At 42.6% G+C, this 27982-nt stretch overlaps 1 pseudogene; it reads right to left on the bottom strand.

Moving 5' to 3' along the window:
* On the bottom strand, positions 1-25689 carry LOC139032341 (histone-lysine N-methyltransferase SETMAR-like; annotated as a pseudogene).
* Positions 25690-27982: the final 2293 nt, after the last annotated feature.

Raw genomic sequence — 27982 nt, 5'->3', positions numbered from 1 at the left:
TTAATCAAAATAGGAACCATTACAATCAACACGTTTTTGCCAATGAGAAGTAAGTTTGTTAATGCCTATAGCGTAAAAATCCGTGCTTTGGAATTCAGTGAACTCTTGGAAAACATTTTCTGCCTCCTGCTGGTTGTGGACACATTTTCACTGCAAAAAGTTGTCCAGATGCTTGAAGAAGTGGTAGTGAGTTGGTGAGAGGTCAGGTGAATATGGCAGATGAGGCAAAACTCTGTAGCCCACCGTGTTTCGGAGTATTGGTTGTGCGACTGCGGTTGGGCGTTGTCATGGAGAAGAATCGGGTCCTTTCTGTTGATCAGTGCCAGCTGCAGGCGTCGCAGTTTCTTATGCATCTCATTCATTTGCTGAGCATACTTCTTAGATGTAATGGTTTCGCTGGGATTCAGAAAGCTGTAGTGGATCAGATGAGCAGCAGACCACCAAACAGTGACCATGACCCTCATTTGGGTGCAAGTTTGGCTCACTGGTTGTCGTATACAATCCACTTTTCACTGCACGTCACAATCCAGTTGAGAAGTGGTGCATTGTTGTTGCATAGAGTAAGAGAAGACGACGCATTTCAAAATGATGATGTTTTTGATTTGCAGTCAGCTTATGAGGCCCCCACTTATTAAGCTTTTTCACCTTTCCAGTTTGCTTCAATTGCCGAATGACCATAGAATGGTTGACGTTGAGTTCTTTGGCAACTTCTTGGGTAGTTGTAGGAGGATCCGTTTCAATCATGCTCTCAGTTGGTCGTTGTCAACTTCTGATGGCTGGACACTACACTCCTCATCTTCAAGGCTCTCATCTCCTTTGCAAAACTTCTTGAACCACCACTGCACTGTACATTCATGAGCAGTTCTTGGGCCAAATGTGTTGCTGGTGTTGTGAGTTGTCTCTGCTGCTTTACAACCCATTTTGAGTGCAAATAAAAAGAAATCACTAGAATTTGCTTTTGTCTAACATTATTTCAATATTCTAAAATACATATAAAAGAAACAGCAAGTAATAAGTCATATTCTAAAATACATATAAAATAAACAGCAAGTGATGTCATTAGCAAAAAAACATAAAGCAAGAAATATGCATTCAGATGATTTATAACATAACCACATTTAAGAATGTATTCCAAAGTCAAACAGCAAAGTTCAACAATGCAAAACCATCATTACTTTTGCACCAACCTAATATTTGGAGAACAAAACATATAACAACTGTGCTCTCTTGACTGTTATATTCTTGTAGGGAGGACAGGTAAACTAATAAATGACAATTTAATTTTGGGTTGTAAGTGGTATCAGTAAAACAGGGTGTGGGATAGAGCGACTTGGGTAAGGATGGATGGGGCCCCTTGAGGTCCCATGGTTAAGGATGGCCTCTTTGAGGAGGTGCTATTTGAGCTAAGGCCTGAATGATGACAGTGGGATGAACATTCTAGATAAAATTTTGTTTGAAGAAAACTCTCTGTGGAAAGATTTGAAAATCTCTCAGTCTTCTTTTATTTGTATTCATTTATTTAAATTTCAAAGGTAATACATATTCATTGTAACAATTTCCAACCTTATTAATGTACATACAGTCAAATGTAGAAGTGACTTCTTCCCGCTTCACCTCTCCCACCCCCCACCCCCAATTCCACTTCTTGAAGAGAATCCCTTTATCACTTAGGTGGATAACCTCCCGGATTTTTCTCTGTGCAATTGCGAATATATATGTTAATTTCCAACTTTATCTCTGCTAACTTGTCTTGTAAGACAGGCAAGCTCATCAAGGCCAAAATGGACTCTGGACTTTCTCTGCTAAACTTCTTTCACCCCCCAGGTTTTCTCCTCTTTGAAAATAACATCACCACCCCAGCCAGGTGTTCAGGTCCCAAGGCTGGGAGACATCCTTGATAGGACTCCAAGTCCAGTTTGCTAGCAAATCCTATAGACTCTGTCTCCAAAACATGTCCCTGCCGGACACTTGTTACACTCCACTACCAACAACCCGGTGTAAGCCACCAGTACACCTTGCCAGGACCTCCTCACTGCTCTTCATCCTCTCCTGTTACTTCCTACAGTTCTTTCTGCACCCAGCAGCCAGAGTGGTCTTTTAAAACTGGTAAACCTTGGATGCATGAGACAAGTGCTCAGGGCTGGTGCACTGGGAAGACCCAGAAGGATGGGATGGAAAGGGAGGCGGAAGGGGGGATCAGGAGGGGGAACACATGTAAATCCATGGCTGATTCATGTCAATGTATGGCAAAAACCACTAAAAAAAAATAAAACAAAAAACTGGTAAACGTGGTCATGTGCCTCCTTGCTTATACCCCAGTGGCTTCCCAGATTCTTCATCTGCAGACTGAGACTCAAGGACTAAATGATCTCAGACCATGGTCTTCTCTCCAGTCTCATCACATCCCTTTCACCCCCTTATTCGTTATCCTCCATCTTCCTGTTGTGTCTCAGGGCTTTATTTTGCAATTGCTGAGCTAGTTCTTTCTCATCATTCTCATCTTAACTCTGTGTCACCCTCCAGGGAGGCATTCTGCATGGCTCCAGGTACAACAGCCTCCTTTTTGCTCTGCCCCCCTCTACATCTCCAGACATGCTCTATCCCATCACCTTGTTTTATTTCCTTTATAGCACTCAGTTTATTGGAAGGCATCATGCTTGTTTCCTTGTTTATCATCTGTCTCCTCTGCTCCCCCCCCACCCCCCCCCGCCCCACAAATGCAGGCTCTGTCAGGGCAGAGATCTTGACTCATGTTCGTGTTCACAGATCCACTGATGAATAAATAAAACTGTTTCCAGATCGTTGCTAATGAGCAAGGCTCTAGTGAACACTCTTGGGCATATATACATCTTTGGGTGACTGTGGAAGGGATTCTGTGGGACACATTTTTAGAAGTGGAGTTTCTAGGTCCAAGGTGATGTATTTTAAAATTTGATGGATATGTCAAATTGCTGCCCAAATTACTGTTCCAATTTGCACTCCCACTGACTTTGATGGCGAACGCCTTCTTCTAAGTCCTTGTCAACACTGGATCATAAAATCTTTTCCTTCTTTTTGGCCTGTGTTATGAGCAAAAATCAGGTATTTTATTTTGATTTGTATTTCTCTGGTTATGTGAAGTTGAATATCTTTTCACTTTTTTTTTTTTTTTTTTGGTCATTGATAATTTTCTTTTGCGTGATAAACACAGTGCTGGTCCCACTCCCTAATATAGTTCTGTTTGTAAGAAAGAAGAATAGGCAATGGGCAGAGATTACCACTGTCAGCCACACATCATTTGGCTGTTACTACTTTTTACTGGCTGTTTATCTCTATTTTATTAATTAGTAATGCTCTTTATGTTTTGTGGCGTTTACTTGGTTATGTATGTTGCAAATACTCTCTCTTTGTCTTTCCTTTATCTTTAAGGAAAGATATCCTTTATCTTTAAGCTGTTAATATCTTTGGATCCTTAACTTTTTCTGTTATTGTGAAGATAGCATGTATACCTGTAAACATTTAAAAGCAATCTATAGAAAGACATTAAATAAAAAGTGACTCTCTTCCGTTACACTAAGTTAACCTTGCATATCTTCACATTTTTCATGTTTACATGCACATTCATTTATCATTCATTTATTCTTCAGTGATTCATTCTTCCAGCAAATATTTACAAGCCACTTTTACTTCCAGTATATATTGGGTATTTACTATATTTCTGGCATTGTATAGTTATATTAGAAAAAGATATATATATTATCTTCTATTAAGCTTGTTTTTGGAAGATGTGCTTTTCTTTTCTTTTTTTTTTTTTTTTTACATTTCAGATGCTTCTATAACAGGACCTGTATCTGCCTCATTGTTTTTTAATGTTTGTGCACTGTTCTATTTTATGCCTATGCCAGAATATATTTAATCTGGTCCTTATTGATGGACATTTACATTGGTTCCTGTGTGTTTGCAATTACAAACCATGTTGTAGTGAGTATCTCTGTAGCTATATCTTTGCAGCCATGTGCAAATATATCTGTAGGGCAGACTCCTAAAATAGAATTGCATTTTAAGTTGATAGACATTGCCAAATTGTCCTCCAAAACTGTGTTCCAATTCACACTCCATCAAGATGTGTGAGAGTGCCCATTTTGCTACTTTATTTGCAACCCCGGATATTATGTCTTTATCATTTTTGCAAACATCTAGTGCTGAGAATGGTGTTTCATTGTTTTATTTTGCACTTCCCTAATTAGGAGTGAAGCCGAGAATCTTTTCATATATTTATTGGTCACCTGTATTTCTTCTACGAATTGTACATTCCTACTCTTTCCTCATTTTTTAATATCAAGTTGTCTGTTTAAAAAATTTAAGTTGATTTGTAAATTCCATATAGTACGGGTATTCAAACTTTCTTTGTAGATTGCAGATATTTTCTCCCAAGCTGTCTTTAGTCTTTTATTTATTTATTTAAAATTTATTTATTTTATTTTTGGCTGCATTGGGTCTTCGTTGCTGCATGTGAGCTTTCTCTAGTTGCAACGAGCGGGGGTTGCTCTCTAGTTGCAGTTTGCAATCTTCTCATTGCGGTGACTTCTCCTGTTGCAGAGCATGGCTGTAGGGCCAGGGCTCAATAACTGTGGCACAGAACCCAGATACTCCGCAACACATCATATCCTCCGGGACCAGGGATCAAACCTCTATCCCCTGCATTGGCAGACAGATTTTTAACCCTGGACCAGCAGGGAAATCCTTGTCTTTAGTCTTTTAATATCGTTTATGGTATAACCCCACCTTTTCAATGGTGGATACCGCTGAATCCCTAGGACTCCCTGGAGCAGCTTTAGAAATGATGATCTACAGCAAGGCTGATGAGTCATGCCCTACTATAGGTAGTAGAGCTTTTTACGTAACACAAGGACATGAAATCCTAAACGTTTCAACAAACAAAAGTGGTTCTGTTTGCAGGAAAATGTGCAAATCAGTGATGAAGCGCCATAACCACACAGGGGAAAAGGCACCAGCAAGGCCGGTGGGAGATTCCTCCTCACCTCGAGGTCAGGATTCAGCTGTGATCCCCCAAAGTGGGATTACCTGGAAATCGCGGCCAAAAAGGAAAAGGAGGAAATCTACCTAAATACAGGTTGATAACTGCTACAGGAAAAGATCAGAGAAATGTGATCTACACAGGAATTATAGTGGTCTCCTGGACCAGTCACTGCCAAGATGATGGGAGTAGTTCAGTCGTTTACCGCCTGTTCACCTGTAGGGGTTGGTGGACTGAACCTCAGCTGGGGAGAGGGTCACCTTCCCTTGAGTGGCGATAACCTCAAAATCAGGAAAGGTTATTGTTCAGAAGGAGGGAGGAGTGAAGAGGCAATTGACAATGGTTGTTATGGGCTGCTTTTACTGTAATCAGTTACTTTTATTTTCCCCTAACATTAACACAATTATTGTTGGAGCAATCTGATCCACTACTATGAGGTTTTTCAGTTCACTTCAAATGATCAGATATGTAAGAAAGAGTGCATGTATGTGTCTTAAATCTGGTTCCACTTCTGGAAGGGACACTTGGTCCGGGGAGTGATCCACACTTTCTTGCTGTGAACACAACTGAGCATTCAAGAGACTGAATAGCTGGTGTCAAGAAATAAAGTTGAAAAAAAAAGAAAGTTGGAAGTTTGTTGGAGGCTGCGAATTACATGTACCGTTCCTTTATGATGTCCCCACTCTCTCTTCTTTGAATATTTATTGAACACACACTATCCAATTTCAGAATTTTCTCTCTTTGAGTTTGCATCAGTCTAGTTTGGTAACAAAGCTACCATTTATTAAGAATTTCAATGAATTGGTTAATTATTATTATTTTTTCGATGGATTGAAAGGAGCTGGGACATGAGGATGGTAGCTAAATAGCGCTCAGCTGGTTCTGGGTATTTTCTCTTCTTGAAACAAAGCCCCAGCTTTTGTTGTGGTTTTTTTTTCCCCCCATTGAAAATGTGCAGGTTCTACATGTTGGTTAAAGAGAACAGTAAGGTTGTGCAACGGGGGTCATTCTCAAGGGGTATTGCGGGCTCTGTGGCAGGTTACAGTTGCAACGTGGAGATTCCCATCGACAGAAATGAGATTGAACGTGTTCTGACTGGAGCAGCTGCCGGGCTCAGAAGACACTGGAAATCTAGTTAAGTCACACACAGCGTGCGCCGTTCAGAGAGCGTGGGATCATGAGAAGCACTGTGCGCTGGGTTTGGATGCCTCTGGTGCCCAGGGATTGCCGCCGGCAGCGTAGAACAAGAATTATGCTGTAGGTAGCTCCAAGCTATTTGAGCTAAAATTGCCCCTCCAGGGTCTGGAACCCAGTCCAAATTTCCTCCAGCTTTTATCCTGGGGGATGCAGGAAAGGGAGGAGAAGGCTCACCCCTTGAGATGTTTTTCGATGCTCTCGAACATCAGAACTGATTCTCCAGAATACCTTTTCTTTGTGTATCCAGACATCTGAACATTGCAGCAAAGTCAAGACTTGAGCTTCCATAACAGGGTGACCTGAAATGAAATACCATTCTCAGCTTGGCAAATGTATATTTCATGACCTCAGAGAAAGAGACCTGGGAGATCCTGTCCACTTGGGGGAGTGAAACTGGAAGTGCATCCTGGTGCTGGCAGTCTCAGCAGCTGCGGGGTGGGGGAGGTAGGAGTGGGGGGGGTGAGCATCAAAGAATGTTGATGATGAGAGAGAGGACAAGGAGGGAATGTGCCTTGTTTCTTTCTAAGAAAAGCTCTGGTAACAGGTTTCTGGGTAAATGAAAGTTGTATTGTCTCCCATCAGAGATGACTTGAAAATAAAGTGCTTTAAAGCTAATACTGCAGATGTCTGCAGGAAACTCAGCACCACACCGAACACTGTAGTTAGATAGCTGTGCAAAAAAGTACATGAAGGAAAGGGCTAATGTGCAATACTTCTATTTAAGATAGAAGGAGGAAATAGAAATTGTGATAGCATGCTATTTCAAGTAATAATAGAAAGTACTTGATGTTTACATGGTGAATGGATCAATACTAATTCTGTAGTCAGCGCACATACAGTAGTTTGGATTATACAAGTGATAGATGCACTCAGTATAACTGAAATCTCCACCCTGCAACATTTATTTCTTGCTGCGTGTTAGATGGAATTTTCCACCCAACTATCTGGAAGGATTTGCATAAGAATGGTGATAGAGCAGTATTCTTTAATGATGTGCTTTTCTTTGTTAAACTTCAAAAATGTCTATGGTGCATGATGAGGTTTGGGTGAATTGCCAAGTTAATGCTTTTTATATTTTCTTTAAAGAGCTTATCTTCAGTGTGTTGTGGGAGTTACTTTATATTGTGGTTTTAAAGGCAGTGGCAGTAAAGCTGAATTTGTAGCAATCCCCAATAAATGCCTCCTCCTCCTCCTCTAGGCCTTGGTCTTGCTAAGAAGGGAACCTGGGGAAGGCTGCCTCTGGTTCAGCTGCAAGGAGTCCCTTGGATTTGTGTTCTCCGACCTGGTTTTGCTCACCAAGAAGTGAGGTTGTCTCTCCTACCCAAACAATGACTTCTTGTTAGCCTAAATCAGCCCAGTTCTTGTCAGATGGGCTTGGAGCTCTGGTGGAGGATGAGTTGAGTTATTCAGATCAGAGCCTGGGAGCAACTGTGGTTTGGAGAGTGAACTTTTTGTCCTCCCCACAAGAACCTAATGTTGACAATGTGAGGAGGAGAAGGGACTGGAATCTTGGGAATTCCAGGAATGCACCCTCCAAGCAAAAGAAGCTTTACTTCCTGGCTTGTGCTCTCAGAATCTGCTCCACGGCAAGGCTTTGCAAGTACAAAGGTGGAAAAACAAAACCCCAAAGCTGGAGCCCTCGAGCGTAATCCAATAGAGGACTTCACCTTAACCTCAGTTTCAATGAGACAAAGAATTTGAAAGCCAAGAATAGAAGGAAACTTAAGGTCACCTAATCTTCCCTTTTGTCTAATGCAGGAGTCTCTTTCCCAACACAGCTTTGCAGTGCATTGATCAGTTGCTGCTTGAATACCTCTGAGGACAAAGAACTCAGTTCCTCTAAACAGTGATGACAACAATGACACTATATGGCGGACTTACTACGGGTCAGGCCTGTGATAAGCCTTGAAAAATCATGGTCTTATTTAATGCCTGCAACAACCTTATGAGAACTGATTGCACCATCACTTTACAGATGGGGGAACAGGCTTCATGTGTTGCAGAGAAAGGAATTTAGAGAGTGTGTTCTTGTTCCCTGCACCCCCTGCCCGGGCTGTCCCATGGGCTGTCCCGTCATGGGCAGCCTCAATTGTTATTTTTTGTTCCTTGGAGACACTTGGAATACACTGTCAGCTTAAACAAAAAGCATAATGTGAGAGTTGTGAGTTAAGTTTTATTTGGGACAAAATGAGGACTGTAGCCCGGGAGATGGCACCTCAGATAGCTCTGAGAAACTGCTCCAAAGAGGTAGGGGGGAAGAACAGTGTACATGTGATTTTGATGAAGGGAGTGTACTTACAATCAAGCATGTATTTTCCCAGAAGGTTTGTGTTAGTCTTGTGAAGCTTTCTCCTAGTTGTTAGAAACCATAGTTACCATGAAGGATTTTATTGCTTTTCTAGATATGAGGAGATGTTAATACAAGAATTGAGGTTATAAAATCAGCTCCTGATAATACCGAAGTATCTGAAGGCCTGTCCTGCCAGTACCGCCCCCCCCATCCCCCCCAATCCAGCACCGAGTGCCTCGTTTCTGCTCTCCACCCTGAACTCCTTTCAGGCGGTGTTGGAGGGCAGCAGCTGCGGCAGCACATGGTTTAATCCTAGTAAAGGTTAGATGGCAAGCACCCATGGCAAGCGCCAATTTGTAGTTGAGAACACCCTGCCAGTCTTGTACGCACTAGCCCTTCAGACATTGGAGGCAGCCTTCCTGTCCCTCAGCCTGCCTCCCGGTTTTCCTTTTTCCTCTGTTCCATGCCAAACATTGCATCTCAGTCTGGCAAGTTCCTCTGGACCGCTTCCTGCTTACCAGCGTTCTTCTCAAAACATGTGTCATTTCCCTTTGGAACATTTTGAAGAGACCTTATCACTGTTGCCTCGTTCTATTAGGAGACCGTGGGCTCTGTTGGCAACAGGGAACCATGAAGGCATCTATTCTGGGTGTGGAGGGAGGCTTTCCAAAGAGCACACGGTGAACTTTTTCCGCAGCCCTTTTCAGGGAGAAGGCATTTAAAAAATCCGGAGTATTACAGCAAGCCAGGGTTGAGCTTCCATGTCATGGCTGGTGGGAAAACCAGTGTCGGAGGAAGGGACGCAGCCTTCTTGCAGGGTTTTTCTGGTGGTCCTCCCAGGCCCTGGTGGAGACAGCTGCTCTGAGATCTAACTCGGCCTCTGACCTGGATTCTCCACAGCTCACTGGCACATCCCTGATGAGACCCTCTGCACTGGCTTCCCAACTTATGAAAGGTGATCGTGTTGTTGACACACTCTGGAGCTGTCTTTCTCATGAAGTGAGTCCTGACTCAGAATCAGGCCAGCTCCCGTTCACTGTATGACCTTGGGCAAATACCTCTCCCTCTTTAGGCTTTCATATCCATATCTGTAGAGGTCAGTGTCGTCTTAACAGTGTTAAATTAATTAAACAGGGAGAACATTAGACTGAGGTGGCTTGGCTGCCATGGTGCCCACATCAGTAAACCAAAATCTAAGGCTGTAAATGCCTGTGCTTAGTCGCTCAGTCGTGTCTGACTCTTTGGGACCCCATGCACTGTAGCCAGCCAAGCTCCTCTCTTCATGGTGATTCTCCAGGCAAGAATACTGGAGTGGGTTGCCATGCTCTCCTCCATGGGATCTTCCCAACCCAGGGATCGAACCCAGGTCTCCTGAGTTGCAGGAGGATTCTTTCCCATTTGAGCCACCAGGAAAGCCCTAAACAAAGAGTGGTGCTGGGCCCCACCACAGGGCCGGCGCACCCCCTCCCGTGAAGGCCAGGGAGGTTCTGCCCATATGCTCTGGCAGTCGCCATGGTGGCCACTGCGCATTTGGGAGGGGCAGCGGCTAGGGGTTCTGGTACCCCAAGGCCTAGAAGCCATGAAATCAAAACACTGAGGCAAGCCAATCACAGAGGCCAACCTATCACAGAGGCCCAACCAGTCCTAAGCTCCCGCCAATCAGTAATTCCCTTCCTTCGCTTTTGTGTCTTCTCTATAAAAGCCTCTCCCTAGCTCCTGTTGGTGGGGTTTGGTGCTGCCTGATTGGAATGGATTTTTGTTGATTTTGTTGTTGTTCAGTCGTGTCTGACTCGTTGTGACCCCATGGCCTGCAGCACACCAGGCTTCCCTGTCCTTAACTATCTCCTGGAGTTTGCTCAAACTCATATCTATAGAGTTGGTGATGCCATTCAACCATCTCATCCCCTGTCACTCCCTTCTCCTCCTGCCCTCAATCTTTCCTAGCAACAAGGTCTTTTCCAGAAAGTCGGCTCTTTGAATCAGATGGCCAAAATACTGGAGCTTCAGTTTCAACATCAGTCCTTCCAATGAATATTCAGGTTGATTTCCTTTAGGATTGACTGGTTTGATCTCCTTGCTGTCCAAGAGATGCTCAAGAGTCTTCACCAGCACCACAGTTCGAAAGCATCAATTCTTTGGCACTCAGCCTTCTTTGTGGTCCAGCTCTCATATCTGTTCATGACTACTGGAAAACCATAACTTTGGCTATACAGGACTGTTGGCAACGTGATGTTTCTGCTTTATACAATGCTGTCTTGGTTCATCATAGCTTTTCTTCCAAGTAACAAGCATCTTTTACTGAAATAAACTCTTAAAATTTTTACCATGGTGTAGTTCGTCTTTTAACAGTTCTGGTGTCGGAAGAAAAAACTGCAGGAGGCCCCTTGGAGTCTCCAGGAGCAGGAAGCTGCCATCAGTGGGGACTGTTGGAGCCCCTTCAGTGGCTGCCTTCTTGCCGTGTCTGGACGTGGTGGGTGAGTCCCTCCTGAGTCCTGGATCCCAGCTCCACAGCTTTCAGACTTGATTTGAGCATTTCTTTTTTCCAGACTGGGTCTGGAACATGGATGGTAATAAATTGGATCCTACTTAGAAATTTGTCTGAGTCTGGGGTAGTTGAACTGGGTCTGACTTAAGCTGGACTGGGGCCAGTGTGAGACCTCAGGTGAATAAACTTTAAGGCTGGACAAGTAGGTTAACCTTTCCAAAGATCGTCTTGAACTACCGTTGGCATGGTGGAGAACTTTTAACCTAGATGAGCTCATCCATTAAAAGTTGCCCCAGAGAAAAAAGGGTTCTTGACCACTTTAAAGGGTGGAAGGAAAATTATTTTTCCTTCTTTATGGTTTCTGGGGACCAAGATAAGACCCACTGAGACACCAACATATTCTGGAGCCTCCAGACAGCACCCTGGGAAAACTAGCAGAAGGCCGCAAAGGATAAGAATTTTCCCCAAAGTTGGCTTTCCTTGATCCCTATCTGTGATGCCTGTGTCAGAGACTAAGGTAAAATTTCAAATTGTTCCTTCCTTTCTAAGGACTTCCCTGGTGGCTCAGATGGTAAAGAATCTGCCTGCAGTGTAGAAGACGCAGGTTCGATCCCTGAGTCAGGAAGATCTCCTGGAGAAGGGAATGGCAACCTACTCCTGTATTCTTGGAGAATCCCATGGACAGAGGAGGTACTGATTCTTTCTTTTCCAGAGATGGAACAGTTTGTCTCATGCTGTGTTCTAAGAATGTGGCTGGCAGCCATCAGGTTGGGGGCCTCCAAAATATGGCTGGACAGAAATGTGGATTGCACCCTATTTGCAGCTGGAGTCCTACTGACTATAGCCAGGCTCATGAGAGTGAGAAGATCAAACCAGTCAATCCTAAAGGACATCACTCCTGAATATTCATTGGAAGGACTGAATGCTGAAGCTCCAATACTTTGGCCTCTTGAAGTGAAGAGCCAGCTAATTGGAAAAGAGCCTGATGCTGGGAAGAATTGAGGGCAAGAGGGGTGGGGGGGTGACAGGATGAGATGGTTGGATAGCATAACTGACTCAACAGACATGAGTTTGAGCAAACTCCGGGAGATAGTGAAGGACAGGGGAGCCTGGCATGTTGCAATTTATGGGGTCACAGAGAATTGGACACGACTTAATGACTGAACAACAATGGGGGAACTATCTCTTTCTTTTGGTTATCTGTGAGAGTGGCTCTGGATCTTGGGAGGGTAAGTTCTTTTGCACATTCTGGTGTCTAGGGAGTTATTCGGTACTGGCAGGGATATTTTTATTATTTGTCCAAACTGAAACTTGATATGATGTTTGAAATGATTTTTAAAGTAAGTATCTCTGTGGTCAGAAGTTGGCCAAGTTGGAAGCTAATGTTCAGAACCTGATAGGAAAAAAAAAATTTTTTTTAGGCCTTGTCCCTAAATGAAACTATGTACGCAGAGGGAAAGAAAAACATTCTGAAGCCAGTGTGGAAAGATTTACTAAAACATTCCAAAGAAACACAGCTCTAAATCTAGTACATGGGAATCATTTGATTTCCATCTTAGTTGAAGATCTTCTCCTTAATATAAAAGTGAGTTAAAGATACTGTAGTTGGATGGCTGGATCAGTGGCTGGATGTAATTCAGATGGCAACACAATGATTTGAGGAATTAAAAACAACTCGGTACGTGCTCGGTCGCTAAGTCATGTCCAATTTTTGCAACTCCATGGACTGCAGCCTGCGAGGCTCCTCTGTCCATGGGTTTTCCCAGGCAAGAATACAGGAGTGGGTCACCATTTCCTTCTCCAGGGTATGTTTTTGACCTAGGGATTGAATCCATGTCTCCTTCATTGGCAGGTAGGTTCTTTACCACTGAGCCCCCAGGGAAGCCCCAGAATAACTGTACTTGACTTACAAATCAAGTCTTTGTAAGAATATAGTTGAAGCTCTAGAAACAGTTCAAAACCCACTATTGTTTTCACCAATCCCCAGACCTCCCCTATTCAAACTGAACAGATAGTCAAAGTAGCTCTCCAGCCATGATGAGGGTCTTTCTGATGGCCAGGTTGTGTCACTGCATGTCCCCAGGACCCCCATGATGGTGCAGCACTGCATGAATCAGTATCAGTACAACAAATGAAACTGCACTGAAATGAAATTGATGACAGATGACTATGTTGAAATAATTGTAAGCTTTTACAATCCTCTTTTAATGAGCAATTTTTTAAACGGCAATTTTTTTGTAATCCTTGTGCTTTTCTCTGCCTTTCTGAAGAATGGTTTTCTTTCCTTACCCACCCATCTTTCATCAGATCCCATAGAAAAGTTAAGAGCGGGAAAGGAAGTGTCATGTCTCTTTATTGGTTTAAAAATATTTATTAAGCATTATATGCTTAATTTTTTAATTTTAAGTTTTCATTCATTGAAGTGGAAAGGGCACAAGGCTGAATTGGGAGATGCGGCTTCTGGTTGTGGTTTTGTGTGACCTTAAGAGAATCTCATTCCCTCTCCAGGTCTCCTGTTCTTCTCTTGGGGGCTGGTAAAAGTGATTTGTAAAGTTGTCCCCAAGTCTGGCTTTCATGTGTCAAAGCAACTTCCGGCTGGGCAAGACAAGTCAATCTAGTTAGCACTGCTGGTGTCCCTATTAAGTTCTAGACCTTGTGCTGGGCATGGGATACAGTCAGTGAAAATAGACATGGAACCATTCCAGCTGCTGCTGCCTGGGATTATAGCCCAATACCAGCTCTTGCTTGCTAGAGAATCTTAGTCCAATTGTTTCTCTTCTGTGCCTCGTTTTCCTCATGGGATTGTGGTACTAGTGAAATAAAGGAATATGTGTCAAGGGATTCCTATAGTACCTGGTGGGTGGTGAACATTAAATGATGTTGACTTTTATTTTTATTATTGGTAGAGGAGGTAGACCTTAATCCAATAATCACAAAAATAAATATAGCGTTTCAGTTGTACTAAGTGCTCTGAGAACACGTATCAGGAGGATTCCTTCAGCGTGGGAAGTAATGATTAAGCTTAAGATCTGAAGGAGAAGTTCACCAGTATGAAGGAGAATGGAACAGACTCCAGGGAATGGCATATACAAAGCTCCTATTGTGGGAAGAAGCCCAGATTTCTGTGGATTTAGAGAAGGCCAGGATGAAGCAGAACAAGAAAGAGGAAGAGAGTAGAGTTGGAGGTGGGGCAGGGACCAGGCTGTGCTGGGCTCTGCTCGAGCCCAAGGTTTGGAAACACTGGTTTTGTAAGTGCCTCCTAGAAGTCAGAGTTCCCAGTTAGACCCACGGCACTGACACTCTGAGCTGATAGCCACCAGGACTTGGCTTTCTCCAGATTGGAACCCATTGGAACCAGATTCTCAGGGACACTGGGAAAGTGCATGTGGTGAGTTATGGCTCAAAAGGCTTGACACCTCCTGGGCCATCTTGCACTTAGATCATGCTTTCAGGACCAGAGTCCCAGACTGTATTCTGATCCTTTCAGTGTCCTATTCAGGGTTTCGGTGGGTGGTCACATTTGAGTAGGGTTGGAAAGACAAAAATAGCAACCCACTCCAGTGTTCTTGCCTGGAGAATCTGAGGGACTGGGGAGCTTGGTGGGCTGCTGTCTATGGGGTTGCCCAGAGTTGGACATGACTGAAGTGACTTAGCAGCAGCAGCAGGAAAGACAAAACCAGATTCTTCCCTGTCTACAGGGAGATAAGGCTTCATGGGTCTTAAGCTCTTGAGAGTATATTTACTATTTGAGAATCAGATGAAATCTGTGGATTTTTCTATTTGAGAGATGCATTTACACACTTAAATCCAAATTAGGGTGTACTTTCAGGTTGGGTTTGTGGGTCCCCTTGAAACTCAAACATGGTCCCAGGTTAAATGTCCTGCTAGTACAAGACAATGCCCAACATTATGGACATTCAATATCCCTTTCGCTGTTTAACCCCTCCCTCTCTGTCTCCCCCATCTGTCTCCTCTTTCCTTCTCTGTTGCCTCCATTTTGGACTCTTAACGAGAGTCAGTTTCCCCTTAGACTACTTTAATTTTCTTTACCTTTGTCTCTCTGTCTTTAGATTCTTATCACCTCTTCACCTTCTTTGGGAAAAAGAAAATGTATTGAGGGAGGGATGAAAGTGAAATAAATGAATAAAATTATAAATGCTGATTTTCAGAATAAAGTATATCAAACTTATTATAGATGCTTTGGAAAAAACATACAAGTTAAAAAGTTTGTAGTCTCAGCACCTAAGGGGAACCAATGGTATTTTTTTTCCTAGTATTTTTCTGTGGAAAATTTTTTTTATAGAGTCATAATCAAAATGTCTATGTATATGTATTTTTACATTTAAATGCTTTATTTAACATTTATTTTTCCTTTAACCCAAATGCATATATGTATTAAATTTCTTTTTTATATATTTATTTATTTATTTATTTTTTAATTTCTTTTATTGTGGAAAGTATGAAACATACACAAAACCGAGGCAATATTATAATGAACCTACCACCCATCCCATGTACCCAACACCTGGCTTTAAACATTATTCGTATTGTATCCATGAACTTCTGATGTGCAACAAATAGCCTCAAACTTTAGTAGCTTAAAATAGTGACCACTGATTTTGTTAAGAATTCTCTAGGGGGGTGATTTTTGGCTGGGCTCAGCTGTGTGGCTGTTCAGCAAGTCGTGGCTGGCTTCAGTCTTGCATCTCTGTTTTGCTGCCGCTTAGCTAGATGGCTTTGCTTCTGGGATTGACTGGCTGACATGTGGGGCCATAAGAGGGACTGGGTCCCTGTGTCGCTCGTCATTCAGCAGGTCATCCTTGGGCTTCTTCACATGGTGATAGAAGACTTCCAACCACAAGAGGCAAGTGCCAATGCATAAGTGTTTTTCAAACTTCTGGTTGTCACTCACTAATACTGCTATGGGCCAAAGCAGGCCACAGAGTCAATTTACACTCCAGGGGTGGAGAAATAGATTCCATTTCTTGATGAAGAATCTGCAGCATCATTTTGTAAGGATGTGAATATAAGCAGAAGAATTTGTGGCCTTTTTTAGTAAGGGTATGGCTATAGGCAAGAGAAGAATTTGCGGCCAATTTTAGAATCTACCACAAATGTGTTGCTAATACTAATATTGATAAATCATCATTTCTGACATTATTGGTAGACTGTCATGAATATAATTTAGATGGCTGAGTAACGTACCACCCAGTGCATTGCTGAACCTTGTGTGACCATTCCCCTATTGTTGAGGAGCGAGGTCATTGCCATTTTTTTGCCATTATGAATAATGCTACAATAGATGCTTTGTGCATAAAGCTTTTTCTGGTTTGGGGATTATTTCCTCCGAGTAGTCACAAAAGTGGTATTACTGTGTCAAACATTTTAGAGCTCTTAGTACATTTTGCCAAATTGCTTTCCAAAAGGATTGTATCAATTTACACTCCCACCAGTGTTTGTGAGAGTACCCCACAGGGATCCTTCTAAAATGCAAATCTGATTATCTCATGCCCAGTTTAACAATGATCTCTACTGCCTTCATAATAAAGATTAAACTATGTAAGACAGAACTATGTCTGCCACATGACTTTTGAAAAACTAAAAGACTGTTTTAGCTTGATAAGACCCTGTATCCAAGGTTTATAGAATCTAGTGAGGAACAAGACTTGATAGGCTTAGAACCAAGTGAAGGCATCACCCTCAAGTTGTCCTGGAATGCAGGTGTCATCATTATAGATGAGGAAACTGAGGGTGAAAGACTGCAGTATTTAAAGTAGAAACCTGTTCACAGCTTTCTATATATGGCATCATCTATGGATGTGAGAGTTGGCCCACAAGGAAAGCTGAGTGCTGAAGAATTGATGCTTTTGAACTGTGGTGTTGGAGAGGACTCTTGAGAGTCCCTTGGACTGCAAGGAGATCTAACCAGTCCATCCTAAAGGAAATCAGTCCTGAATATTCATTGGAAGGACTGATGCTGAAGCTAAAGCTCCAATACTTTGGCTACTTGCTGTGAAAAACTGACTCATTTGAAAAGACCCTGATGCTGGGAAAGATTGAAGGCAGGAGAAGAAGGAGATGACAGAGGATGAAATGGTTGGACGGCATCACCAACTCGATGGACATGAGATTGAATAGGTTCCAGGAGTTGGTGATGGACAGGGAAGCCTGGTGTGTTTCAGTCCATGGACACAAAGAGTTGGACACAACTGAGTGACTGAACTGAACTGACTGATTTTAGCATCACCTTTGCAAAGGAATGAACATATAACAGTTTAAGTACAAATTTAATCAATGCAAAATAACTATAATACATTTCTTTTGTTGGTTAGAATTCTTTAGTTCCAAAACCTGAAGACTGTGAGTCTTAGAATGAGACAGATCTAAGTTTGAATTCTGGCATTTACTAGAATTTGAGTAAGACTTAACATCTCTAAGCCTTCTCCACTTTGTTATCTGTAAGATGTGGGTAATACTGCCTACATTCTAGGGGTTCGGTGATGATTCAACATACATACCAAATGTCTAGCAGAACCATTCAGCAGGACCTATTATTCTTCCTATGTGAGATGAATAGATAAGTAGAAGGGAACCATACATGTAACCAAAATGAGGAGGCATTGATAATCTAGGACTATAAATAAGGCTTTGTGACTTTTTACACCCACATTACCATGATTTGAATCTCGGCTCAGTCTACTAGCTGGAATTCTTGCCTTTACAGAGGGTTCCTTTTCCGCAGTGTTATTGAGAATCCCCAGGTTCATGAATCATTGGTTCCCCTTGATGCTCACATTCTGTCCCCTTGATGGTCACCTGGAAAGGGAGAACAGAGACCAGGATGCATTCCTTTAGATACAGTTCCTCAACCGTGACTCTTCAGGCTGCCCTGTCTGAGCTCTGGATGCCCTTAGCACATAGCTAGTGGGGAAAGGCAGCTGTTGACCAGAGCAGGCTCCACCCACTGTTGGCACTTTTCCATAGGAGTATCTGATGGAGCTCTCCCTGGGCCCCAGGAGTCCCAGGACTTTCTTGTTATCCATTGCAAATATATATCAACAGATTTGCTCAAGCCAACCTGATCTTCTGATGCTCTTTTTTTTTTTTTTTTTTTTTTTTAAACTTTTTATGTTACATAGGAGTGCCTGGTGGCTCAGACGGTAAAGCATCTGCCTGTAATGTGGGAGATCTGGGTTTGATCCCTGGGTTGGGAAGATCCCCTGGCGAAGGAAATGGCAACCCACTGCAGTACTCTTTGCCTGGAAAATTCCATGGATGGAGGAGCCTGGTAGACTGCAGTCCATGGGGTCGCAAAGAGTCGGACATGACTGAGCAACTTCACTGGTTCACTGGTAGGTGACTAACGATGTTTAGTTTCAGCTATACAGTAAAGTGATTCAGTATACATATGTGTTAGTTGCTCATTCATGTCTGACTCTTGGCAACCCCATGGGCTGTTGTCTGCCAGGCTTCTCTGTCCATGGAATTCTCCAGACAAGAAGACTGGAGTGGTAGCCATTCCCTTCTCCAGGAGATCTTCCTGGCCCAGGGATCGAAGCCGGGTTTCCTGCATTGTGGGCAGATTACCTTCCGAGCCACTCATTTCTCTTCAAATTCATTTCCGAATTCATTTACATTGTTAGGTTTCAAATTCTTTTTCAAATTCATTTAGGTTGTTATGTAATATTGAGTAGAGTTCCCTGTGCTATACAGTAGGTCCTTGTTGGTTTTCCATTTTAATATAGCAGTGTATACATGTCGATCCTAAATTCCATAACTGCCCCCCCCACCCCCTGCCACCTTTTCCTCCTAGTAATGATTAGTTTGTTCTCTAAGTCTGTGAGGCTATTTCTGTTTTATAAATACGTTTATTTGTATCATTTTTTAGATTCTGCATATAAGCAATATCATACAATATTTGTCTTTCTTACTTCACTCAACATGACAGTCTTTAGGTCCTTCCATGTTGCTGCAAATGGCATTATTTCCTTCTTTTTAATGGGTGAGTAATATTCCATTGTATGTATATACCATATCTTCTTTATCCATTCATCTGTTGATGAATGTTTAGGTTGCTTCCATGTCTTGGCTATTCTAAACAGTGCTGCAATGAATCTTGGGGTGCATGTATTCTTTTGGACCAAGCTAACCTGGTTTTCTGATAGTCTTTTCCATAGAGATGTTTTAGCGTAGCACTATCCAAGAGAATATATAATGTCAGTCACAGGTATAATTTTACATTTTCTAGCAGCAATATTAAAATATATAAAGAAATAGATGAAATTAATTTCAATAATATGTTATTTAATGAAGTATATCTATTATTTAGCATATAAAACATATAAAATTATTAATGAAATAATCTACATGATTTTAAAAATTATATATCTCAAAAGCTGGTGTATTACTATATCTTATGCTTATGGCACATCTGAAGTTGGACTAGTCCCGTTTTCAGTGCTCAGTAACCGCAGGTGGCTAGTGGCCACTAAATGGAACAGCACCATTCTGAAACAAAACTACCTGGACTCCGAGTGGTACACCTCTCCAAACAGGTCTTGATACCCACATGCATTTTTCCCGAAAACCTACTTCTGATTTCAGCTTGGATGGATCTGTGGAGATTCCATATACTATATACTGTACCTAGAATTATTCTTTTTAGCATAGTATTGTATCAAGTTTACCAGTTTGGACTCTGTTTCCCTTACAGTGAATTCCCTTTTCAGGAGTCTCTTGTGTTTTCCCACTTTGCTGCCACCCTAAATTATCAGAGAAGAAATGTTTTTAATCCTTGAACATTAATAAGAAAGGAGCAAGACAGTCAGAGTTTTATTTTTATTCCTCCCATGAGGTTCCTCTGCTCCTCTGTGGATTTGTGGAATAAGAGAATGTGTGGGAATCTGTCACCCAAGTGCACAGGATATGATGGGGAATGGATACCTCCTTGCAGTGACCAGCAGTGTCTGAGCCTTGGGTAATGGTCCAGCTGAAATGTAGACACTTCCTAGAAAGAATTCTCGATTAGTGATAACAGATCCTACTATGTGTAAAAGCTTCACATGCCTTGTTTCCCGAGGTAGACATTATTATCCCTGTTTTATTTATTTATTTCTTTTTCTTTTTTTTCTTTTTTCATTTATTTTTATTAGTTGGAGGCTAATTACTTTACAATATTGTAGTGGGTTTTGTCATACATTGACATGAATCAGCCACGGATTATCCCTGTTTTATAGATGAAACAGAGGTTAAGGACCTTAGTTAAGGTCACAAAAAGAACCCAGACTTGGATCTTCAGTGACCTGATGCTTTCCCTTGTCTCAAGGCCACCCTTCAACTCTGGGTGGCTAAGATTGGCTCTGAGGATCAGCTGGCATGTACCTGGAGACTTTGCTAGAGAATGAGAGATCTTTGCAGGAAACATTTGTCATTACTTACAAAGAGATGGTTATAGGGCATCACTGTTCCAGTTACTATTGCTGTAAAGCAGATCACCCCCAAATGGCAGGCATGAGAGGCCTCAGTTGGAGGACGTGAAGGCTAAGGGTGGAAAACTGCCAAAGAAACTTGTTTACTCATGGATTTGCTGGTCAGTTAGGTAGCTCAAACCCCTCCTTGCGGCCTTTCCACATTGTCCCCCTGTGTGGACTGGTTCTGGCTTCCTCCCTCATAGCACGGCAACTGGGTTCAAAAGGCTTGAAGAGACACACCGCTTATCATGGTCTCACTCCAGAAAGTCCTGACCATGCACTTGATGCATTTTATTCAACATGGTGGTCACAGAGTCCTGTCTCAAGGCGAGGTGAAACAGGTTCTGCCTGCTTATGGGACATGGTAAGGTTCCAGCAGGGCGAATGGACCCACAAACTTTGTCGTGGCCATTTTTGGAAAATACAGTCTGCCATGGTCATTATCAATGTTACAGAGAAGGAAGGTGGATAGGTTCCAGGGAAGGAAATGTTCTGTTGAGTGCCTGGGTCTTTAGTAAATGTCAAAATAGTGAAAGGGAATTAGGAAAATGATGGAAAGGGAAAGAAGTTCAAATGCTAATGGGGAGTATTGGAAAGGCTTCCTCTAGCCAAAGATCCCTTCCAAAAAAGCAATGACTGCGCCCTCGACTTAGTCCACTGGCCTGACTTACGCTCTTTTTGTAGCCTCAGGTGGCCTCCACTGGCCAGAGCGGGGTGTCCTGAGTAACCTGCCACAGCCCAGTCCGAGGAAGGGCCACACCATCTTGCTTTCAACCTGCCCTCCTGGCTTCATGGCTTAACCCTAAACCTCCTTTTCCTAGAGATTTGGAATTTCATTAAATCAGGGCTTGAACTGAGAAATAACGACTGCCTTTATATGCACTGGCTCTTTACTGGCAGGCCATTACAGGGAAGATAAGGTTCCATAACACTGTAGGAATAAAGCCTAGAAAATTATGCGAAAAGCTCCGCCATCCAGGATAAATGTTATAGAAGGCATTAACCTTCCATAAAAAATCCCTTTGCTAGGCAGGAATTTAAATGACAGCCACTGTGAGAGGAGATATTTAGCCTTAGAAACATATCACTACCTTCTCTTAGAATAGCAGGTTCTTTGGTTATCAGCAGTTGAGTATTGTTCCTCTTTTTCATAGGAATGCTCAGCAGAATAGCAAATACATAGATGAAGTCTTTTCTGGGTACACCCCTATATTGCAGTATATACTTCCCGAGATGTTATGTGTACGTTCTCCGCCTTTATTTAGGAAAATTGAATAAGAGATTGATATCCAAATAAAGCTGAAACAAACCTTTATGATAGCCTCCAAATTACTTGTCTTGAGAGAAAAATAATTTTTTCTCCCTGAGGTATAAGTGCAATTCTCCAATGAATGTGTTAGGGCAGAAATTACAGTGATTATCCTCTCTTTTTATATAAATTTGGCTCTTCCAGCAAGCAAGCCAACCCAATCACAGGGCAGAGACTTTGTAGAGAAGTTTATGCATGTTCCGCATACATATTTATATGCTTTGGGGGAAAAAATCTTAGATGAGAGCATAAAAGTGATTATTCTAAGTAGTCAATCTCTGGGTCTCCATGCTGAAAGCATTTGGAGGAGAAACAGGACTCGGCTCCATTGTCTTAGAGTCTCAGCTGAAATCCCAGAACTGCTTCTGGCCCTTCCAGAGTTTGGTGTGGAAACGAGGCTGAATTTCCCAATGTGCTAAGTGGATTGAGTTGTAATACCTACCCTCTTGAGCTCCACTCTGCCTCTCAAGTGGCAGGAGTTCACACATGGGACATTATTTTTCTGTTAACTGAGCAGCTTTGTAAATATTGTTGGGAGGACCCAGTAGTGAAACTTAGCATCACTGGTGGTTGAGAAATCCACAGTTGCCTCTCCATTTGTTTAATCAAGTTGACATACTCATGAGGCAACAAGTTTAAGAATTTTAAGACTGTCTCTAGACTAAATCACAATAAGACCAAACAGATTAACTTTGAGAGTCAAAAACAACTCCAAAGAAATGAAAGGAAAATAGATCTTCTGAAAGGTTTTATGGTTTTTCCTAATGATAACCTAGTGATGTACCTGACTAATTTGTATTAGAAAATATTTATTTAGAATATTTAAAAGTTTTATGCTTTAAAGTAGACTAAGTAAAAAAAGTCCTCTTCAGAGGACTGTATCTGATCCCAAATGAGATGTTATTTTTAGAAAGAAAGAAACTAATACTTATCTAGGGCCAAGATGTACCAGTACTCTTTAAATTCTTATGATCACTGGACAATGTACATATTATTATCCCCTCCTTTTTTTTTTTTTTTTTTTTTTACATATAAGAAAAACCAAGGCTGAGAGAAGTCTATCAACTTGCTCAGACTTCAGATTACCTAGACTAAACAGAGTTTGTTACTCCGCACTTGAGAATCATTCTAGTTCTGTAGAATTTCTCTAAATTCCAGCACGGCCAGACAGTTTCTTAAATGACAAACCTAGGTAAGATGCCTGATTCTTCCTTCCAGTTAAATCTAACCCATTGAAACGTCCTCTCAGTTGTACTCCTAAACCGATCACAAAAGCGCGTATTTCTTTCTGTTGTCGGTAGAATCATCCCCGGAGCCCTGGGCACCACCGTCTTCTGACGCCTTCCCTGGTCCCTTGGTCTTCTGCCTCCTCCCCCGCTTGCTCACCTGGCATCATGGTTCACCGCAGCCGGAACCATCTTCCAAGAAAGTAAGATACAGTATGTCTCTCCTCTGTGTGGGACTCTGCAGATCTCCTCTGTACCTGGAGGAACATTCGCATGTCTTACCTTTGCTTGTAAAAGCTAGTGGAATCCGGCCTGACCTTCCCCGCTCCTCTTATCTCTCCGAGCTCTGCTTTGATCTCCAGCTCTGCTCCCCCATACACATTTGACTGTTTCTGGAAAAGAGCAAGCTTTCCCCGCTTCTTGCTCTTTGTCTCTCCTTAAAACATTCTTCTCCTGGCTCTTCATATGGCCTGAGTCTTGCCCCTTTAGGTCTTGGTTTAAAGACCAGTCTCTCTGTGAGAACTTCTTTCACTACCCTATTAAAGAAGCTTCCTCCACCACGTTATTTGCCATCAGAGGGCCTTGCTGGCTTTCTTCATGGTGCTTGTCATTACCTATAATTATGCAAGTAAATCCCCTGCATACAAACATGTTCTGTTCTGAGAGCACGTTCGTAAGTCCAGTTTGTTCATTGAGTCCACCAAGTTAGCCTAGGCACTCAACTAACACAAAAAGCTATGTAGTACTGCACGGGAATACACTTTTCAGGCTTCCCTGGTAGCTCAGATGGTAGAGAATCTGCCTGCTATGCAGGAGACCCAGGTTCAATCCTTGGGTCAGAAAGATCCCCTGGAGAAGGGCATGGCAACCCACTCCAGTATTGTTGCCTGGAAAGTCCCATGGACAGAGGAGCCTGGTGGGCTACAGTCCGTGGGGTCTCAAAGAGTCAGACATGACTTAGCCAGTAGCACACATAATACTTTTCACACGTAATACATAAAAGCACAAAAAATAAAACATTTTTAGTCTATGGTACAGTACCTTGAAAAGTACGGTAAAAGTACAGTAAAACAACTGGCATATAGGGGCTGGCATCAAGTGAACAGGCAAGAGTGACTGATGGAAGAGGGAGAGGGGGTGGGAGATGGCAGAGCTGAAGGATCAGCAGCAGTAGGTTATGGAGGGCAAGCTGCATTTTCACTCACACCTGATGCTAATGGAATGCCCATTTGCATCTTTGAAGGTTCAGGACTTGAAGGTTACTATGTAGGGGACTTACTGTATTTGGTGTATTTGCTTACTTGTTTGTTATCTATCCCTGCCCCTCATCCTCCTCAAACTAAGTCACACATGACCAGGAACCCTTATCTTCACTGGTACCTCAGTTCCTGACCTGTGGTAGGCTCTCAAAAACCTTTCATGCAAAAATTAATCATACTTGTGTAGTCCTTCTGCTCTTAAAACCCTTCCCCATCCCAAATCACAGTTTATTCAGTAATCCATCATCTTTTCAGTGTTACTGGGCAAAAATATTGGAGTTGACTTTAAGAACCTTGGTCCATTCTCCCATCATGCGTGCTAAGTCGCTTCAGTGGTGTCCGACTCTGTGCGACCCTGTGGATTGTATACCCCGCCAGGCTCCTCTGTCCATGGGGTTCTCCAGCAAAGAATACTGGAGTGGGTTGCCATGCCCTCCTCCAGGGGATCTTCCCGACCCAGGGAAGCCGTGTCTCACAGACATTAATTTGCGGTACAAGCTTAAGCAAGTGGTTGCATGCTAAGTCGCCTCAGTCGTGTTCGGCTCTGTGCGACCCCATGGACAGCAGCCCACCAGGCTCCTCTGTCCACGTTATTCCTCTCTAAATGATCTTTAAATCCCCTCTGGGCCCTGACCCTGGATTGTTTCCAGTTTTGCTACTACTGTCCCCTTGAAGCAACCTTGACAGAAGCAACTTGGTTTTAACTAAGTCATTATGTTGAGATGCAGCCTGCAGTTTATTTAGGGGGACCCAGTCTTTCCCCTCTGTTTGGAGACTCTTGAGTGGTGTTAATGGAGGGTGTCAGATGATGACGTCTGGGCGGGGACAGGATCCTTCCTGGCAGCAGTGCACATGAGAGGCAGATGGGATTTATTGCCGGCAGCCTCCGTAAAAATGGGAGAAACCCATTTGCCTTTTGTAACACCTCAGCTGGCTGAACAGGCACAGAGCAACCAGCCCTTAATCGTATCTAGAGTCTCAACCTTATCACCTGAAGAATGGGAATTCTTCACCAGGAATCGCTGTCTGCAGAGGCAGCCAGGGGCCAGAGAAAGCAAGATCCTGCCTCTGCACTGGATCTGGATGGGGGCTGGCTGCCTGTCTGTGCCTCCTGCTTGTGGGAACCTGCTTTCTCCTGCAGGGTTCATCTGGGGAATGGAGGAGGAGGGCAAGGTGGGTGCCATGGGCTGTTTACATTGCCTCTCCGGACGCTGTGAGGCAGTTATTATTTCCATACCGTGCCCATTTTCCAGGTGGGGACCCTGAGGCATAGAGATGGAGTAATCTGCTTGAAGCCTCAGCATTAGGAAGTAACTGTGTTCTGGTGCACTCCTTGCGGTCTCGGTCTCTTCCTTGTGCTGCTGGCCAGTTTCTGCTGTCACAGGGAACCCAACTACACAGAAGGAGTCTTTTTCAGGGACTGTTTGTAAAGCCATTGTATCAGATCAAGTGTGTGGGGTTAGGTCTGGCAAATGAGGTCCCAGAGGCCCAGCTTCATGACTTGCAAAATAAAGCTAGGCATCAGATGTCCACATGGAGACAAATAATGAACTGTGGGAAAGAATCATCTGCTTAATGGAGAAAAAAATAGAAGTACTTATGTGAACTTTAAGAGATGTGTAGTTTTTTTTTTTAATGAAAAAAAAAATTTTTTTTTTGACCACACCATGTGGCATGTGGGATCTCAGTTCCCCCACCAGGGACCAGACCTGTGCCCCCTGCATTCGAAGCATGGAGTCTTAACCACTGCACCACGAGGAAAGTCCCTGTGTTTTTCTTGATATGCCTATTGGCATCACAATTTTTCAGTGTTTCAGGAAAGCCAAATTTTTCTCAAGCCAGCAATTCAACCTTCTAGAAGGTCATCTGGGGCCTGAAAGAGAAGCTATTCAACAGTGTTTATGGAATGAGGACATTGGACCGGGCCCTGCTGGTCACTGAAGATAACGAGGTGAAGAAGGTACAGCCCTGCCCTTACAGAGATCAGGTTGAGGGTGCAGGGCAGGGACAGACAGGTGAGAGGCCAATTTAATACTCCGTGATTCGGAGCTTAGAACAGGAGCCCGGGAGAACATGGGAGAAAAAGTTCCCTAGAGGAGGCAGATTTTGAGATGAGGTTTGAAGGATAAGTCAGCAAAATGGGGAAGATAGTGTGGGCAAAACCCACAGAATCATGCTATATATGGAGTGTCTGGAACAGTAGGAAAAGAGGCTGGAGAGAAATGCAACCCAACTGTGAAGGGCCTTCCAAGTTGGACTTTGGAGCACAGACATTATCCCGGGCTCTGGGAGTTGGTGATGGACAGGGAGGCCTGGTGTGCTGCGATTCATGGGGCTGCAAAGAGTCGGACACGACTGAGCGACTGAACTGAACTGAACGGAATAGCTAGAAAGATCCCTCTGGTGGGTGGGTGGAGCTATTTGAGACTGTAATGGAGAGAACAGACTGGAGGAAGGTTGTCCTGGTAGTCACACACACACACACACACACACACACAGGAATATTACTCAGCTGTAAAAAGAAAGAAATAATGCCATTTGCAGCAACATGGAGAGACCTAGAAATTATCCTACTGAGTCAGAGAAGGACAAATACCATATGATATCACTTATATGTGGAATCTACAAAAAAAATGGTACAAATGAACTTTTTTACAAAATAGAAATAGACCCACAGGCATAGAAAACATACTTATGGTTACCAAAGGGGAAAGGAGAAGGGAGGGATGAGTTTGGGATGAACAAATACATACTACTTTATATAAAACAGATAAACAACAAGGTCTTACTATATAGCACAGGAAACTATATTCAGTATCTTATAATAATGTATAGTGGAACAGACTCAGAAAAAGAATATATAAAATTATGTATATATAAAAAGTGTGTTAGTCACTCAGTCTTGTCGAACTCTTTGCTATCCCATAGACTGTAGCTAACCAGGGTTCTCTGTCCATGGAATTCTCCAGGCAAGAATGGTGGAGTGGGTTGTCATTTCCTTCTCCAGGGGATCTTCCCAACCTAGGGATCTAAGCTGGGTCTCACTCATTGCAGGCAAATTCTTTACTGTCTGAGCCACCAGGGGAACCCATGTATATATAAAGAATATATAAAACTGAAGCACTTTGCTTTGCTGAAACATTGTAAACCAACTATACTTCAGTTGAAAAAAAAAGATGGTATAGGGTAAGGACCTGAAACAAAATGGATGCTTACTGTGTGAGATGAAAGTTGAATACAGATGAATCGTATTACATATATAGTTAGACATTTGTATACAGATGCACACTCACCTATACCAGCTATATAATTTTTATGATAAACATGCATACCTGAAAATTTTAAAATATTTACTTTCATTACAGAAAGCGAGTGCGAATTATGGCAATTTTGAAGTGTCTAATGTTCTCTGTGTTAGGATGACAAATTGTTCCTTCCAGATATTCGTATTTAGTAACAAAGTTTTCTACTTGATTGCTTATTATTTTGTTGTACTATTACAGATGTTGCATTTGATTTTAGAATGGAATTTGCTGTTCCATATCATTAAGTAAATTCTCAGGGCTATAATTTATTTCACTCCTCAGAGAATAGAAGGAATTCAAGAGTTTTGAAGCATATGCCTGTCTTCCAAGGAGTTAGAAAAACACAAAACACCTTATTGAATTTTTGATTTTTAAACCACCAATAAAGATAGCTTTCCTTGGGGAGGGGAGGGGGAAGATGATG

This window comes from Odocoileus virginianus, chromosome 31 (assembly GCF_023699985.2).
Source record: "Odocoileus virginianus isolate 20LAN1187 ecotype Illinois chromosome 31, Ovbor_1.2, whole genome shotgun sequence".
In the NCBI taxonomy this organism is placed as follows: Eukaryota; Metazoa; Chordata; class Mammalia; order Artiodactyla; family Cervidae; genus Odocoileus; species Odocoileus virginianus.
This window is presented reverse-complemented; position numbering and strand designations above follow the sequence as displayed.